General features: G+C 40.3%; 1 long non-coding RNA gene across 1 annotated transcript; it reads left to right on the top strand.

The window, feature by feature from the left end:
• The first annotated feature begins 6,085 nt into the window (after positions 1-6,085).
• LOC124870536 lies at positions 6,086-7,328 on the top strand. Its single transcript, XR_007038799.1, has 2 exons — positions 6,086-6,383; positions 6,516-7,328. It is a non-coding gene; the product is annotated as an uncharacterized LOC124870536 (long non-coding RNA).
• Positions 7,329-10,280: the final 2,952 nt, after the last annotated feature.

Genomic DNA, 10,280 nt, shown 5'->3' on the forward strand with positions numbered 1-10,280 from the left:
GCTCATGAATACTTTTGCAAGGCACTGCTGCTATAGCATCAGTTAGCTGTAGTTATACACCCAGAACCATGCAGGCTGATGTGTAACCAGACAAGCTGACACCTTTATTTGATAACTTCTCACCCTTGTGTTAAAGGTCACAGCTGTCAGGATGACTTCCCGTTGTTTTGTGAAAGTTCAACTGAAACTTTAAAACAAAAGCAGTTTGCAGATTTCTTACTGAAAAGCCACTGAGACCAAAAAGGCTGATAATTGATCTTTAAGAGGCGTGTATGAACATTACTCTTTCACCACTGATTCACCACAGTACAAAACAGTTTGGATGTTTCTCCATCACCCACCATGTCTTTGTGTTGTGCAGCTGGATCAGTTGTCCAGCTGAGGACCTCACACGCTGCAGAGCAAAGTTCCATTTTCTAATCCAAACTGCGGATAGATCTCAGGGGCAAAGGGCTGAGCAAGTCGATCAGACTGTGAGGAAAACAAATTGAAGCTTTTTGAGGCAAATGTGTCAAATATGAATGCTTTCTCTCCCTCAGCCTCCCTCCTGCTTGTTCTATAAATGTCCTCAGTGGGGATGCTTCACAGAGAGCCAGCTGAAGCTAACAGAGCAGAAAAACAGCATTAGGAGCTGCTGTAAAGCTCCACAACCGTGTCTGTATGTAAAACACGCTTACATAAAACATATTTTAAAGATTTCAAATTAGGTCCAGGGATTTTCACCTTCTCCCACATGTGACATGGTTTTTCTTTGTTCCCCATGCCCAAACCAAGTGTTTAATGTACTTTAATATGTCTGAGCTACACGACGGTCAGTATGAGGTTCCCATGGTCTGAGAAAACTGGGCAGAAATACTAAGGTTCCACAAAATTTGAACAAAAGTTTAAAAAAGAAAGATATATAGGATCTAAAAATGTTCTAATTGCTTTTAGCTGTTTTATTTTAAACAGAAAGGCAGCAGTTATTCCTATTGTGGCCAAATAATTTAACACATTGAGTATCATACTTATAATATTATCTATAACATTTATTTACTGTTATTTTGCTTTTAGCTACATTTTGAGATCACTAAACCGAGTGGTATTTTCTAGAGCTTTTTGCTAGAGGTACAAACAAATCTTAAATCTAAAATATAATTTTGTGTCTATATTTCATTGTATGTCATTTGTGCTCTAGAAAACATTATACCTTTTTATTTAATTTCATGCCTTTCTATGTTTTTTCCCGACTCAAAACAAAATCGACAAACATCCTAATTTGCTTTTTCCAGTGAGTCAGGGGCAAGTGTGGTAGCCTTGTTTCAGCCACCTGACAGGCAGAGTGCAGCAATATAGGTTTACTATCCAAGCTACCACGTGAATCCCAGAACAGCTGACTCCATTGCAATGAAAATCAACACATATGTTCCACCAGACTTTCACTTACAAAAATGTAAACCTCTAAATATTATTGAATCAGTTTGCATGTGGTTCTGTATTAGATATCGACTCTGGATGACAGTTGTTGAATTTGCAGTATTGTCTTTTTTTTTTCTTCTTTTGCTTATTTTCTATTTGCTTTTTTGGTCAGAAAGCAAAGATAAATTTTAGAAATAACTGCTAACAGTTAGTCGAGCCCTTCGTAGCCTCTCAGTTGGTTCGCTCTAACTCACTCCATGTGCCACAGTCTGATTTAGGGATAGAAGACTCTTAATCTCAGCATGTTCTCAGTCAGTCAGACAGTTTACCGCCATGGAGAGAAAAGGGAAGATAAACTGAATGAGCTTTTTCAATCTTCTAACAGTGCTGCATCTCTCTTGCTCTCAATAAACAGATAAAAACAGTTGCAGAGTCGCCTGCAGTGACATGCAGATGTGTCCTGCTGTTTTCTGTTGCAGTAAAACTCTCCACCATTCATATAAAGACTGTGCCATTGATTATTTTCAAGATAAATCAAGCTGTAAAGTATTTAAACAGACTTGTTAAATCAACATAAAACGGTGACAGCTAAAACTGGTGAAACATGTTTTCATCAAGGTGTGAACTGCAGATCACCTGCACTAACAGGAGGTGTAATGCTTGTTAAGCTACTCAGAAGTTATGGTCTGCATAAGGACTAAATCTGTTGTTAAAACCATGCTGTTTCATGAGCTCATATTAGGGATTCACATCTAAGGTTCATGTACACATCAAATCAAGATTGTTATTCATTTGATCTGACTCAGTTTCTTCAAGAGGCAAAATGTGTTTATTTTTCCAAATAAAAGGGCACATGCATGTGTTGCCGCAGCACAGCCAGGGTAACGTGTTCTTACAACTACGGCTGAGGGAAACGTCTACGCTCACTGAGATATTTACGTTGTAATTTATGAAATCTACATGGGATCATGAAGGAGTTCATCATATTGCTGGTTGTTTTGAGTCTAGAAATTTTAAAGTATAGTTACAGTTAGGCTACTGTAACTTATCCAGTTTTACTTCGCGCTCAGCGCAGCCAGTTGACAGACGTGGACATACAATACCAGTCAAAGGTTTTACATACACTTTCTCACTTAATGGATCTCCTTATTTTCATGACTATTTACAGGGGTTGGACAATGAAACTGAAACACCTGTCATTTTAGTGTGGGAGGTTTCATGGCTAAATTGGACCAGCCTGGTAACCAGTCTTCATTGATTGCACATTGCACCAGTAAGAGCAGAGTGTGAAGGTTCAATTAGCAGGGTAAGAGCCCAGTTTTGCTCAAAATATTGAAATGCACACAACATTATGGGTGACATACCAGAGTTCAAAAGAGGACAAATTGTTGGTGCACGTCTTGCTGGCGCATCTGTGACCAAGACAGCAAGTCTTTGTGATGTATCAAGAGCCACGGTATCCAGGGTAATGTCAACATACCACCAAGAAGGACGAACCACATCCAACAGGATTAACTGTGGACACAAGAGGAAGCTGTCTGAAAGGGATGTTCGGGTGCTAACACGGATTGTATCCAAAAAACATAAAATCACTGCTGCCCAAATCACGGCAGAATTAAATGTGCACCTCAACTCTCCAGTTTCCACCAGAACTGTCCGTCAGGAGCTCCACAGGGTCAATATACACGGCCGGGCTGCTATAGTCAAACCTTTGGTCATTCATGCCAATGCCAAACGTCGGTTTCAATGGTGCAAGGAGCACAAATCTTGGGCTGTGGACAATGTGAAACATGTATTGTTCTCTGATGAGTCCACCTTTACTGTTTTCCCCACATCCGGGAGAGTTACGGTGTGGAGAAGCCCCAAAGAAGCGTACCACCCAGACTGTTGCATGCCCAGAATGAAGCATGGGGGTGGATCAGTGATGGTTTGGGCTGCCATATCATGGCATTCCCTTGGCCCAATACTTGTGCTAGATGGGCGCGTCACTGCCAAGGACTACCGAACCATTCTTGAGGACCATGTGCATCCAATGGTTCAAACATTGTATCCTGAAGGCGGTGCCATGTATCAGGATGACAATGCACCAATACACACAGCAAGACTGGTGAAAGATTGGTTTGATGAACATGAAAGTGAAGTTGAACATCTCCCATGGCCTGCACCATCACCAGATCTAAATATTATTGAGCCACTTTGGGGTGTTTTGGAGGAGCGAGTCAGGAAACGTTTTCCTCCACCAGTATCACGTAGTGACCTGACCACTATCCTGCAAGAAGAATGGCTTAAAATCCCTCTGACCACTGTGCAGGACTTGTATATGTCATTCCCAAGATGAATTGACGCTGTATTGGCCGCAAAAGGAGACCCTACACCATCCTAATAAATTATTGTGGTCTAAAACCAGGTGTTTCGGTTTCATTGTCCAACCTCTGTACATTGTAGATTCACACCAAAGGCATCAAAACTGTGAATGAACACATGGAATTATGTAGTAAACACAAAGTGTGGAATAACTAAACATCTTTTATACTTAAGATTGTTCCAAATAACCCCAATTGCATTGATTACTGCTTTGCTCTCTTGGCGTTCTCTCCATGATCTTCATGAGGTGGTCATCTGAAATGGTTTCCGAAGAGTCTTGAAAGAACTTCCCAGAGGTTCACTGAGAGACAGCCAGAGGTTAATATTTCAGTCATCACAGCAAAGGGCGGCTACTTTAAGGAATCTAAAATATAAAACACATTTAAAGTTCTTGTACAATTTTTCATTTGCTTCATAACTCCATATGTTCTATTCGTTCACAGTTTTGATGCCTTCAGTGAGAATCTACGTTCAATGTAAATGGTCCTGAAAATAAAGAAAGCATTAAATGAGAAAGAGGTTCTAAAACGTTTGTGTAAATTTGCCAGGTCAATAGAGCACCTGCATCAGGATGAAGTTTGACCCCTTTTTAAATGCCTACAATTTAAGTTGGATTTGAATTTAACCCATTTGTTTCTTTTGCAGATCCTGCTGGAGTTGACTGTAGTTGTGAAATGATTCTATGGATACACATGGAACTAAACTGTGTGGAAGACAGATGATGGTGGCGCTGCAGTGCAGAAAATTGTTTTATTAAGTTGCAACAACAGAGTTGCCTTATTGAGAATGAAAATCTTATCCCTTTTTAGCACATTAATAATTTTTTTAACCACATTTTCCTGTTATTTCAACTAGGCTTTTTCTGAGTGAACATTGTGGACACATCTCTTTTTTTAACTTTGCATAGCTTGAAAGTTGCATTGTTTTCATGTCAACCAAGAGGCTGGTCTTCATGACCAGTGGACACTGACAGAAAGGGGCCTGAACTAAAGGCTGTAGTTCCATGCATGGAGAATTTCACACAAAATATACCCCACTCTATTTAGATGCACCAAGGTTTCCATGCATGTAGGGCACCAATGTGGCTGCAGTCATGGACCAACTGGGGGAAAACCGCACAGAAAAGAAAATTGTGTGCAATATCAGTGATAACTGATGAATGGTATTCTAATTGCTTGATTGACTTTATTAAATCAGGGTTGAATATGGCCTCAAAGTAGACAGGTGGCATCAATAAAATATGAACCTGTGTTTGTATAACCTTCAGCCTTTTGGATTATGTGTATGGGGCCTTAGTGTGGACGTATGTGTGCATGCTGGTTTGTCACCTGGAATTGCAAAGATGATAATGACTAGAGTAGTAACCTTGCAGCACTCAGTGCACAAGGTTCAGGTTGCCCCAGCCAGCAGAGGCTGCAGCAGCTCTGGGCAGGCAGAGACCAGGCACCCCCAGATAGCAGTCACATGCCTAACATGGAGGCATGTTAGCAGTGTAGTACAGGGGAAGCAGGCCCTAGGCGAGAGGCACAGGAGAAATGCAGGGTACCTAAACCCTCCTTTGTCGGGGTTTGACATTTTGGACTTTGTTTGTGGTTTTGTGTTTGTTTACTTTTTGTCTAGATGTTTCTATTTTGTGTTTTGTAGTCATGTTTGTTTATTTCTTTTTGCTCCCTGTTAGTTTTGTTCTCTCTACCGCCTCCTAGTGTTTGTTGTTTTCCCTCCCCTCGCTCTTAGTTCCTTTAGCGGTTGCTTTCTTATTACTTGGTATGGTTTTCTTATGATTATTATTATTATTATTATTATAGTTCTCTGGCTTCCTTGAGTTCCCTAGTTTAGTTTCCCATTTAGTATGTTTTATTTATGGTTAGGTATTTGTTTCTTTGTATTCTTCTAGTTTATCAGTTTCTTTCATCTGCTTACTCCTTGTCATTAGTTTTCCCTTCAGTTATTTACTCTGTGTTAGCTCCTCAAGTTAATTTATATTCTTCCAGTTACTTCTTATAGGTTAGCTTTAGTTATTGTTTACATCTTTGTATTTATTCTAGTCCTCGCTTTCTCTGCTTCCTTCCCAGTTAGTTCAGTCAGTGTTGATTTAGGTTTGTTTACTTTTGTAGTTAGGGTTTCTTTATGGTTTCTTCTGTTAATTCTTAGGTTGCCAGTTTCTTATATCTTAGGTTGTGGTGCTTCTTCTGTTCCCTCTAGTTTCTCAGTTTATTTTAGTTAATGATTATTCTTGGTTCTTATGCTTCTTTGGTTGTATATCTTTGTCCATAGTTTCACTTAGATCTGTTTCCCTGAGTTTTGTTATTCAGTCCCTTACTCATAGTTTTGTTTTTGTAGTCAGTTTTCCCTTTGGTTATGTTATAGTCTAGCTCATCTTATATTCCTTTTGTCTTCCAGTCTGGTCACCAAAGGAACCATTCATATTCCCTCAGTTCTCTGCAGCCTGGTCCACACCTGATTCTCGTCTCCTCTGATATCCTGCCTCTCTGTCTCATTGGTCCATACTCCACTCCCCTCTGTTTATAAGCTGACTCGTTTTCATTGTTCTTCGCTGGTTCCTCCCGTTCACTACCATGACTATGTTCAGTTTGTGCTACGCTCCTGCTCTGAGTTTTCATGTAAGTTTGTGGCTCAACTCATGTCTATAGCTGCTGTGGCTTATGCCATGTTTTTTGGAAAAACCTTTGAATAAAGATAACGTCTTCCTTTAATGTGACATCCTTCCTAACCTCTGCTGCAACATCCCCCAGTGCAGATCAAGCCTGCGACCCTCTCACCCCCAGCAGCCAGGCACTGACTCAACTGCCCAGCACTGAGGAGGAGGAACCACCTCGAGCTCTCCAAACCTGCAAGAGAGGACACCATGCCATCCCACCCAATTGGACAGTCCCAGGGAGGTCAAGAGAGTAGGACAGCTATCAGGGCCCAGCTCAGTCCCTGCAGCCCACAGCCAGCCCAGAGCATTGCTGTGAACCATAGACCACCATTCAGGAACCCACCATGCTGCGATATGACGGAAGTAACCACACAAACACCACCACACCAGCCAGGTTCTCCCCTCATGTCAGAAGGTTTAATCACCCTACTCCAGAAGATCCTATTTTTACAAGTTCCTATTATTCCAGAATGCATAAGCTGCATCTACTGCTACTAAGTTACAGGCAGTTTATAGATTGGACTGATGAATATGAGAGTTTTAGTTTAAAACCGATACATATAAAAACAGCACCTTTATTGACAAATCTGTCAACATGATCTGTTGCATCAAACTGAAGAATGCTTTCACTGTCCATGATGACTGAAATCATGAAAATTCCTGGATATTTAAGTGTTAGGAATGAAAAAGCTGCAGTCATTGTTTCCCACATGACGAACGCACAGACAGACACTGCTGGAGGATCAGAAAAGCAGCTTGGTGCTGCAGGAGGCTCCTGACAGAGCAAAGATGTCAGATGTTCAGCTGTTGTGTTTCGCCTATAGTTGGACAAAACACACAGTGATGCCTTTAGATTGTCTTTTTTTCCTCAAGAAATTTCTCAATAAACATAAAGAGTTTAAATTGATTTTGTTTCCACACACACTTTGTTCTTCTTTAATTCACTTCAGTTCTCTCAATGTTTGTGGTGGGTTTGGACCAAAACGCAGATACACACTGGGCAGCAGCATGATGAGAGATATGGTTCTTCTAATGAAAAAGGTTTCCAAAAACTTACCCAAGTTTCCCACAAGGTAGTGCAGAGAGTCAACAGGGAAAACAGCAGGCTAGTTGACGGGAGGAACCGGTAAATGTCAATGAGAAACAGTGAGTGCAATGTGGAACCAATGAGAAAGGGAGGCAAGTAATTAGATGAATGCTGAACAGGTGTAAGTATAAGCTGCAGAGAACTGATGGGGAATGAATCTGAGAAGACTAATTAACAGGGAAACAAAGACAAAATAACAAAACTCAGGGGACAGATCTAGGGAAACTATGACCAACAAAACATTAGGAATCAGGAAAGTAAGAACTAACAAAGTAGTCTGAGGACATAAAGGAAAACACTAACAGGGACAATAAATGAAACACTAAGTGACTGACAGCAACTAATGACCTGACAGAAAGGAAATAAACATGAGAGCCTAAACAAGAGAGAACTCTACTAAAATGACGATCCCGGGGAAAAAAAACTAAATCTAAAGTAACAAACAGAAAGGAACAAAAGACCTGGTGTCATTTTCTTCGAGAGAGCTGACCCTCACACTCAGAAATGCAACTGAATCAATGAAAGGCGTTTTATTTACAAATGGTGATACTGGAATGGTAGAATCGCCAACTGCATAGAAAGAGAACTGGTGAAAACAAGAACTATAATGAATTAACGAGAGGTAATTATGTTTAACAGTGTAACGGTTTACTAAGTGAGGGAAGTCAGGTCGCCAGGAGTAGAGGGAGTCGGGACCCAGGTGTGCAAAGCGGAGAAAATCCAGATGTTTACTTGAGCTGTAGAGTGAGTTCTGGTGAGTTCAGGAGTTAGTTCAATGTTCAGATACTTGCGTTAGAGGGTGGACAGGGTACGCTTCTGCCTTGGTACAGGAGACGGAGGATAACAGGAAGCTGCCAGCTAGGTGCTTGGAAACAAAATCCAAACGAAATCCACCAAATATAGGTAATCTTGATTGTCCAGTAACTTCTGGAACCGAAGTCAAGTTCAACGAAGAATGTTCATAAGGTTCAGGTTTCTGCCTGCGAAGGAACATATGCAAACAAACATAAACAACGTCAGTTTAAAGTCAAAGAACGAAGCATAGCTTAGAAGTGGCTGAGCTTGTTACCACTGAAGGCAAACACTCTGGCATCAGAGTGCTGGCAGCCTCCTGCTTAAATACTCCTCCAATGCAATCAGCAGATCAGTCGCACCTGTCATCCAGCACACCTGAGAAACTCCAGCACCATCTGGAAACTGAAAACAAAGTGCAGACAAAAACACAAACACACACACAGAACCCTAAACCCTGACACCTGGGGAAAATAACTAACTAACAAAACTAAGTAACACTGACCTGCTGGGGAATATGAGCAAACATATGAACACAAGGATTTAAGAAGAAATAGTTAAGAAAATTAAACTAAAAACCCACAGAAAAAGTAAACAAAAACAAAACCCATTAATGGCAGATTCTGATAAGTTCAGTTTATTTATATAGAGCACATTCTCAGCCAACATAATCTCAAGGCACTTTGCAAGATAAATTGATACAGTTTATTAAATGAAATGCAATCAACTTTAATCTAAATTCGTTCAATGAAGTCGGATTCATTCCATAAAGACATATTTAGGTTTAAATCCAATCACAGTTGAATTCAAACCAATAAAATCAAACTCAGTCAGTAATGAAATGCCAATTAGTAAAACGTTTTCTATCTTAATGCATCAAATATTGAGTTTCCAGTAATCCCTCATTCTGAGCAAACATACTGGAAAGGAGCAACTACTTTTATCTGAATAAAAACCTCCAGCACAAGCAGAACCGATGCAAGTAGCTATCTGCAAGGGGTTGAGAGGAAAGAAAGAAGACACAGACAAACACAGAAGCACTGGACCAGGAGAACTTTCTATGTAAATAAAAACAGAAAACACAAAGTTCACGGCAGCCAGAATTGCAATTGTAGTTAGTGTGTTGACTTGTGGTCTAGGAGCAGGACCACACCTCAGTCTCACCTTTAAGAAAAAGTGAGATATACCTGCATGGATAAAGGAAGAAAAAAACCCAGCATAATGTGTCTGTACTCAGCACACTTGTTCTGGAGCGATTATCACATTTTTAAGCCCCGCCCTCCCTCTCCCTTAACTGTTTATCCATCCATGCCTCATCCTCCTCAGCCTTTCATCTTTTTGACATCTTGTTCTGATTTAGTTCTAATGTGCAACACCATCAGCAAATTTCCTCAGATAATAAGTTACTCATTTAACTCTGCAGCAATATTGAATGATCTTTTAGAAATATAACAAAAATAAAATCTTTAAATGAATCTATGACAATCCCAAAGATACCACAAGCAGAAAAGCTAATAACTAAAAATGTGCCACGTAGTAGATGATGCATCTCTCAGGTCCTTGCTGGATTTTTTTCTGTCTCTTAAAGACCTTCAGATACAGTTTATCTGCAGCAGAAAGGAAACCTGAACTCAGCAACATCACTGAGAACAGCAAACAGAAACCGACTGGAAGAAACTCTAAAACCCTTCATGTTTAATCAGGTTTAGCAGGTTGTCTTTATCTCTGATGTGATTTACTGATGAAAACAGCAGAAGTTCATGAAGCATTTAGGTCAGACAATGCCTTGGCTGAGCAGTTAAAAGACACAAAGTCTGAATGCTGCACTGTACTTTAGGCTCTCCTCAGCAAAAAACATCCGAGTACTAAAGATAAATGCAACTGTAGCTTCAGAAAAAAACAAACATATATTTTTGGATAGGAGAAACAATGATTTTTTCCCTGCAGGTACAGGGTGTTGGAGAGATAAGCTGATGTTTA

This window comes from Girardinichthys multiradiatus, chromosome 6, assembly GCF_021462225.1.
Source record: "Girardinichthys multiradiatus isolate DD_20200921_A chromosome 6, DD_fGirMul_XY1, whole genome shotgun sequence".
Classification (NCBI taxonomy): domain Eukaryota; kingdom Metazoa; phylum Chordata; class Actinopteri; order Cyprinodontiformes; family Goodeidae; genus Girardinichthys; species Girardinichthys multiradiatus.